The sequence below is a fragment of the Dasypus novemcinctus genome, chromosome 5 (genome assembly GCF_030445035.2).
Source record: "Dasypus novemcinctus isolate mDasNov1 chromosome 5, mDasNov1.1.hap2, whole genome shotgun sequence".
Taxonomy (NCBI): Eukaryota; Metazoa; Chordata; class Mammalia; order Cingulata; family Dasypodidae; genus Dasypus; species Dasypus novemcinctus.
Window position 1 is genome coordinate 89,128,539 of NC_080677.1, and position 9,035 is coordinate 89,137,573.

Below are 9,035 nucleotides of genomic sequence, written 5' to 3' on the forward strand. Positions count from 1 at the left end.
AGTCCTCTATATTTTTCAATAGTCGCCATTCTAATAGGTGTAAGATGATATCTCATTGTAGTTTTGATTTGCATTTCTCTTAACAGGTAGTGATGTTGAGCATCTTTTCATGTGCCTTTTAACTGTTTGTATTTCTTCTTTGGAGAGGTATCTATTCAAATCTCTTTTCCATTTTTAAAATTGCTCTTTTGTCTTTTTATTTTTGAGATGTAGAACTTCTTTATAGAATATATGACGGAGTCGGTGACCCGAGGGTATCGGGAATGAAAGACAAAGAAAGATTGGGTTCAGGGGATCTGAGAGCATTGATTTCTCAAGCTCATCAGACGACTTTATTGAGTCAAGGGGCTAGTATATATACCCCTAACTTACGTGAAATTCTTCAGCAAATCAAGTTACCTATTACCCTTACCTCATTCTATATTAACTAGTGATTGATGAACACCAACAACCTTTACTGGAACTATTATTATAAAAATCAGTAACTATACTCATAAATCTTGTTACTCAAGTTGTTCCATTCTATATGTTATTGTTCCGCTGGTGTACTTTCCCAGCCATGATTGTGATCTGCACTGATAATCATAAGGGACAGCTTGACTCAGTGGTCAAGGAAGTAACTTGCTTCCATGGAAACAACATGCCTTTGTTTCCCACATTTCCCTCTTTTTGTTTTAGTCAGGGTGACTGTGCCTGTCTTAGGTTGCCCCCCAGGGTGTCTTACCCATCATTGACTACCAGCCAAGCTCACTGACTATGGGGTACTATTGTAGTGTTTTAGCAAGTACTGTTATTAGCCTGTCCCATTGTGTCCACACGGTGCAATCTCTGGCAAACATCTTTACCCAGGCAAGCAACAACCATGAGCAACAGGATTAATACACATATCCTTATTCCTAAGGCAGATAAGAAATGATGAGACTTCCACCACTCACAGGATTAAACTTATTTAAATGTGAAATCAAATCATTAAAGATGTCCTTATCATTAGCTACATATATCTGATTATGAGACATTTCTAAAATCTTTTTCTGCAATTCTTCAATTTCTAATGACATATTTCCTTTGTGTCCTAACAAATGATTTCTGATCTTATTCCATTGAAACATAGAAATCTTATAATCCAAAGGAGTAATACAAAAATTACTTTCATTCCAATCACATTTCAATCCTCTTAACAAATTCAAATTATAAACTTGATCTCCTAAGTGTAAAACAGCAGATTCCAAATCACTAACTCTGTCATTAAGTCCTTCATCAATATGCTCTTGACTATGCCATAAGTCACTTGCATTCTTGTGCCAATCATGCACGTATTGCTGTGTTTGCACCATCTCATGCAATGCAACAGCAGCAGTGGCAGCAGCAGAGATGACACCAATGAGGCCAAGAATGCCAGCTATGAGAAGTCCCAAAAATCTCTTAGATTGTTTCAACAGTCCTTGAGACAGATGGAAAAGAAGATGACTCTCAGGAGATGACTGCCACATCCGATCCATTTTCACCGGGATCCACACTCCTCATCTTCAATGAGCCATGGTGATAATATCTCCATTCTGTAAAATATTCTCAGACAAGCAAGTATGCAAAGCGCCATCCTTATAGAACAAAGCATTTTCAGTTATGGTAGCCTTCCCTACCACAAACACATATGGATCTCTGACACATTATTGAAAATGATGAATTTGATCCAAATGTAAATATTGTCTATCCATACTTTTATTACCTTTCCATTCAGAAGTAGTTGCCACTCCTAAGAAGACTTTCCATATTTGTTTTTGATCATGGACTCCAGTGCTATTGCACCATGAAAAAGGAACCCATTTCCCTATATTTTTCCAATCACTATTATTTTTAGTAAAAATTATTTTTTCATCAAGAAACAAAGATTCGTGGAAAGGATATTGTACATTATTAACTTGTTGTCCTTTGCTATTTAAACCATGCCAAATAAATTTGCCCTTATATTTGTTGGGATTCCCCATAGGGGCACTTTCCAAACTATTCCATAGGAATCATTAAAAACAACAGATCCTCTTCCCATATGGCATTCATACCATCTTTGCATATCACCAGCATTCTTCTTAGGACAACTATAACTTGGATACTTATATTCTTGGTATTGATAGGATGGGAATAAAGTTGCCAAAGATTTAGTATTATTATGGCTAAAATTGATCATAGTTCTATTTTTCACAGCCATACATGGTGGGCAATTGCCAATGCAAAGAGGTCGGAAATCAAATGGAAGAAGGAGATTATAAATCCTTTGTCCTTCTTCTTGTGACTTAATTGGTAGTCTATCATCCACAGGTCCAGGAAATATATGAGTTTTATTCAAATAAATAGGAAAAGAAGGATCTTTTCAGGTTAACACTTGAAGTAATGGGGGATTAGGGATATAAGCCCAATATGTGTAATTACCATTGCCGGTTTCACTCACTATCAGTAGGATCCATATGTGTAGAAGACTCCACTTCTTCAGTCGTAGGTTTAATCCTTTTTGCTGGAAGCCAGATTTCTTCTCCATTTTCTGAAATGATAAGAGCATAACCTCGCCCCCATACTTTAACCCTGCCTTTTTTCCATTCATTACTTAAAACATCTTTCCAAAATACTGGTTGGTTCTCAGATTCTGCAATTTCTGTGGATGTTTGCGAATGTCCAAAATGACATTCAGCTGGTGTCATAGAATTATAAATGTTAAGAAAATTTAAGGTAAATAAAGCTTTAGCCAATTGCTCTTTAGGTGATATCATACCATCATCTCCCCCTTCTTGTTTTAAAAGCATAGTCTTGAGAGTATGATGGCATCTTTCAACAATAGCTTGACCTGTGGGATTATGGGGAATGCTGGTAACATGTTCAATGGCATATTTCCTACAAAAGGAAGCAAAGGATTTACTAATGTAAGAGGGTCCATTATCAGTTTTAATTTTTAGAGGGCATCCCATTACAGCAAAAGCAGACCAGAGATGTGAGCGAACATGATGAAACCATTCCCCACTTTGAGCAGTAGCCCACATGAAATGAGAATAAGTGTCAATACAAACATGAACATATTGTAGTTTACCAAAGGATGGAATGTGAGTAACATCCATCTGCCATAATTGATTAGGAGTCAAGCCTCTGGGATTAGTTCCAGCCTGAAAAGGTACTGCTGTTAGTGGTCCACAGGTAGGACAAGTACAAATAATTTCCTGCACTTGTAGATTTGTTAACTTTTGATATTTATTTCACAGGCCTTTAGCATTAATGTGAGTTAAAGCATGGTAATCACGAGCACTTTGTAAACACCCCACTAATAAATCAGCTCAAGCATTACTTGCAGTCATAGGACCAGGTAAAGATGTATGAGAACGTATATGTGTAATGTAAATTGGATGCTGTCTTAATCTAATGAGATGTTGCAAATCTGCAAAAAGTTGAGATAATTCATCAGTAATAAAAATACAAGCCTTTTCAATATGCTTAACAATAAGGCATACATATTCAGATTCAGAGACAATATTCAAAGGTTCCTTGGGAAATGGACTTTGGCCCAGTGGTTAGGGCGTCCGTCTACCATATGGGAGGTCCGCGGTTCAAACCCCGGGCCTCCTTGACCTGTGTGGAGCTGGCCATGTGCAGCGCTGATGCGCGCAAGGAGTGCCGTGCCACGCAAGGGTGTTCCCTGCGTGGGGGAGCCCCACGCGCAAGGAGTGCGCCCGTGAGGAACGCCGCCCAGCGTGAAAAGAAAGAGCAGCCTGCCCAGGAATGGCACCGCCCACACTTCCCGTGCCGCTGACGACAACAGAAGCGGACAAAGAAACAAGACGCAGCAAATAGACACCAAGAACAGACAACCAGGGGAGGGGAAAATTAAATAAAAATAAAAAATAAATCTTTAAAAAAAAAAAAAGGTTCCTTAAATATTGTTAACACCTTAATGATGGCAGCAAGTTCAGTATGCTGAGCAGACATGAATGGAGTCTGCCAAGGCTGTTCTTTTCGAGAAGTAATGTATGCTGCTTTTTTATTACTATTATTATCAGTAAATACTGTACAAGATAGTTGGGCTATGCACATAGCCCTGAAAAGCACTGCAAAAGTTTATTGTTGGTTTTTTTACAGATAGAGGAATGCAGCTGGCTTGATTTGTCTAAGAAGACACTAAAGAAAGTCTTAGCAAGTTTTAAAACAAAGTGATAGCAACACAGCTGGACATTAACTTTTTGCAACAAACTAGCAGTGTTTGGGATTGCTGCATACTACAGTGTTGTTACTTTAATCTATGATAAGAGGTTGTTTCTGTGACACACACTCTTTTATAATAATTAAAACCATAATTAACCACATTGTACTTTTCTTTTTAATATTATGCTGAAATATTGGTAACTTTATGCACTTTTAAGCATTTATAGAAACCTTTTACTCATACAACTTTAATTAACAGAGGGATAAAGGAAAGAAAAAACTTGTTAATTTTATAACACTTTAAAACACCTTTTATTCAACTTATAATTTTTCTTTCAAGGTAAAAGAACAAATCTTTTATAATTAGTTTGGAATAAAAGGCTACTTTTCAGGATTTGATTTTGAGAAAGCAGTTTTGAACATTATGTTCCTTTAAAAGAGATAAAACTTGTCCTTCTTGGAACACTGAGGAGATGATGAGGTTAAAGCACAAGAAGCTATTTTGATAAAACAGACTTTCTTTGTATACTGATTATTGAGGATAAAAACTTTTACCAAAACAGATTAATGATTTGAGAGGCTTTGAGAGAGAACAAAATTTTAACTTTGCATTAGTATACTACTTGATATTAAAGCTTTTAAAATTTTATAGATAGACCCATAAAATTTTATTTAACTTTAATTATAAAAATTTCTTTTCTATGAACCTTCTGCACTTTCAATATTCACTCAGGTTTTGTTCCATATTTTACTCTTTCTTAATAACCAATCATTTTATCTTAGGACAAAATCATTTCCTGTTTCCTTCATAATAAAAACACATTTCATATAGCCCACATGTGAAGTTATCAAGCAAACTTCTTATAACATAATACCATCAATACTTAACAAGCTTGTTAAAATAATAAACTTTTCTTTACTTTAAATACTTAGTAGCATGCAATATCAGAAACAGTTTCCTAGAAGCAAGTTGTCAAAGGAGGCTGGCTGCAGCCAAGCTTTTCTGTTATAAAATTACCTTTTATTATTATTATTATTAATTCAGGTTTGTTTAATAATGACCTTTTGGAATTAACCACTTAAACACTTTAATTTAAACAATGCTTCATAAGACTTTTTATAAATATTTATAACCATATAGACTATAATTATATTATTTTAATATAAATTTTACTTTTACAGAACACATTTTTTTTTTTTACTTAAAGTTACCACAATAATTTCTATAACTTGCCACATGCATTTAAGTTCCAAGAGTTTATGAAAATTAGCCATCCTACTTTAGGGCAAAACACACTTTTTTGCAAAAACTTATTAAATTTCAGTTAGCATTCTCACAAACTTTTAACCTTTTTAATATTCATTTAAGTTTTACATCCTTCATATTATCCTGTGAAGAAAAATAAGCTATTCATTTCAATCTAGGCAAGAACAACTTTTTATAAAAAGACTTATAGTAATTTTGTTAATCAAGACTCACAATTTTTATCATTGTAGAGATCTTATTAACATTTAAACTTATGTACTAATATAAATGCTTATTTAATTTTTGGCCATTTGAATAGAGCTCTTTTATAAATTTTTATTAATTTATATTACCATCCGGAGGTAACAACATACACACTGACATTGAATGAACAAACAGAGAACAATCACAACACAGTAACAGAAACATACAGTTTACAATTAACTCATAATTCTTACTTTCCTGGTATAGCTGCTTTTAAGCTCTCCATTACATCACATTATAAATATCACTTCTTAAGATTTCTTCTGGAATCCATGTTGCCTGTAACATGCAAGCTTGTGCTTGGAAACATTTTTATTAGTTATCAGCAATCAGTTAAGATAACTTGAGCAGCATAAATGTAGTTAGAACTCTAATTTAGCAGTTTAGACAGACTGTTAACACACATTTTTGGATTATTACTCTGTAAGACTATATTGTGACTTGAAGTTCAGTTGATTTAAAACTGAAAATTCCTTTTTAAACCTTGATAAAAATTTTGTACTAATTTTATTATTTTGGTTAAATAAGCCCAATTAAAATTAGCATGGAAATTAAACAGAACACCAATGTTGCCATGTTTTTCTCTTTTTTCAGTGGCTTAACTCTATTAACCCCCACTAGCCCACAGCTACTTTGTCATGTAGACAGCAGGGGGGTTGCAGAGTTGCTGCCAGAATAGTTTCCTTATCTTAGTTAACATTTTAACAGAGAGTTTTCTTACAAGCCTGATTTCACTAACAAGGACATTATTTAGTATCTTTGCCCATTTAAAATCTTTCAGTAGTTTAAAAGTTTTTGGCTCAGGATGAAACTTGACACCCCCCTGCAGATTCTTTGTATCTGATGGTATCGCATATAATGTTACAGGAAAAGCAGAAAATAATTGTTTAACATAAGGCAAAGCATCAGCAACATCTGAAAACATTTCTAATTTAGGCTTAGTAACAGAAGGCAATTCAGTAGGTGCAGAGGGTTGTACTGGATACACAGAAGATATTTCATTAGGACACTTCACTGAGCTTTTATTGATGAAAGGGTTAATATCAGGATGAGGGGGAAAAAACCGTGATGTTTCCCATTTGCCTCATCCTCCTGTTCTTGTTCCAATTCACTTTTTTTCATTTCAAATTTACTTATGGGCTTAGAAAATATAGTAATTTCATCTTTCTCTCCTTCTTCAGGCAGTAAAGGATCTAAGGCAGCAGCAATTTGCTGGCACAAAGCCCACACAGATAAAGGCATGGATTCCCCTCTTTGATACACTCTTCGTAAAGCTTTCATTACACATTTCCACTGTTTCAAATTTAAAACATTACGCCCCTGAGGCTGAAACCAGTAACAATGTTTCTGAATTAAGGCAAAAAGCTCAAGTAAATCTGCTGTTTTTATTGTGACACCAACTGTATGTAAAAGCATTTTTAAAACTTGTGAATATTCTTCCAAGCGTCCTGGCTGATTACCCATACCCTGATGCTAGTGGAAAGCAAAACTTAGTAATATGAAGCAGCAATCTACCTGGGTTAACTAATTTCAATGCTCCCTACCTTAAAAAAGGCTTTTCAACTTTCCGCATTCCCGATTCAGAGGTGGAAGATTCTGCGCTGCCGTGTCTTGATGAATCCTCTGCCTCGGGCCCCACATTTGGGCGCCACCTGATGGAGTCAGTGACCCGAGGTTATTGGGAATGAAAGACAAAGAAAGATTGGGTTCAGAGGATCTGAGAGCATTGATTTCTCAAGCTCATCAGACAACTTTATTGAGTCAAGGGGCTAGTATATATACCCCTAACTTACATGACACTCATCAGCAAATCAAGTTACCTATTACCCTTACCTCATTCCATATTAACTAGTGATTGATGAACACCAACAACCTTTACTGGAACTATTATTATAAAAATCAGTAACTATACTCATAAATCTTGTTACTCAGGTTGTTCCATTCTATATGTTATTGTTCTGCCTGTAGGTGTACTTTCCCAGCCATGATTGTGATCCGCACCGATAATCATAAGGGACAGCTTGACTCAGTGGTCAAGGAAATAACTTGCTTCCATGGAAACAACATGCCTTTGTTTCCCACAATATATGCTGGATATTAGGCCTTTATTGGGTATACGGTTACAAATATTTTCTGCCATTTAGTAAGCTGCTTTTTCACTTTCTTGACAAACTCCTTTGAAGTGCAAAAGTTTTTAATTTTGAGGAGGTCTCATTTAACTATTTTTTCTTTCATTGCTCATGCTTTGGCTGTTAAGTTTATGAAACCATTTCCTACTGCAAGATCTTGTAACTACTTCCCTACATTATCTCCAAGTAGCTTTATGGTCTTGGTTCTTATATTTAGATCTTTGATCCATCTTGAATTAATTTTTGTATAAAGCATGAGATGACAATCCTCTGTCATTCTTTTGGATATGGATATCCAGATCTGAAAGCACCATTTGTTGATGCAGCCATTCAGTTCCAGTTGAGTGGGCTTGGTGGCCTTGTAGAATACCAACTGACTGTATATATGAATATCTGTATCAGAACTCTCAATTCTGTTCCATTGGTCAGTATGGTCTATCCTGGTGCCAAGACCATACAGTTTTGTCTACTCTAGCTTTGTAGTATGCTTCAAAGTCAGGTAGTGTGATTCCTCCAATTTCATTTTCTTTTTCAGTATGTTTTTGGCTGTTTCAGGCCCCTTGCCATTCTAAATAAATTTCATAGTTAGCTTTTCCAATTCAGTAAAAAAAAAAAATGCTGTTGTGATTTTTAATGGGATTGTATTAAATCTGTAAATAAATTTGGGTAGGACAGACATCTTAATAATGTTTAGTCTTCCAATCCATGAACATGGAATATTCTTCCATATATTTAGGTCTTCTATGATTTCCTTTAACAATGTTGTGTAGTTTTCTGTGTACAATTCATACAGTTTTAGTTAAGTTTATTCCATGTATTTGACTCTTTTAGTTGCTATTGTAAATGGAATTTTTTTTGTGTGATTTCCTCCTCAGATTGCTCATTATTGGTGTACAGACATTCTACTGATTTTTGCTTGTTATTCTAATATCCTGCCACTTTACTGAAGATGTTTATCAGCTCTAGGAGGTTTTTTTTGTAGATTTCTCAGGGCTTTCTATATATATAGGATCTTGTCATTTGTAAATAGTGAAATTTTTACTTCTTCATTTCTAATTTGCATGACTTTTATATCTTTTTTTTTTGGTGCTCAATCAAGTACTTCTAACACAATGTTAAATAAGAGCAGTGACAGTGGGCATCCTTGTCTTGTTCCATATCTTAGAAGGAAAGTCTTTTGTACTTCACTATTCCATATGATGTTAGCTGTGGGTTTTTCA

The 9,035-nt window shown here is 35.0% G+C and overlaps 1 long non-coding RNA gene across 1 annotated transcript; it reads right to left on the reverse strand.

The window, feature by feature from the left end:
- Positions 1 to 1,132: 1,132 nt before the first annotated feature.
- Positions 1,133 to 2,632, reverse strand: LOC139438929 (uncharacterized). Its single transcript, XR_011648759.1, has 2 exons — positions 2,425 to 2,632; positions 1,133 to 1,568 (listed from the first exon to the last, which is right to left on the reverse strand). It is a non-coding gene; the product is annotated as an uncharacterized lncRNA (long non-coding RNA).
- Between the last annotated feature and the right edge of the window lie 6,403 nt (positions 2,633 to 9,035).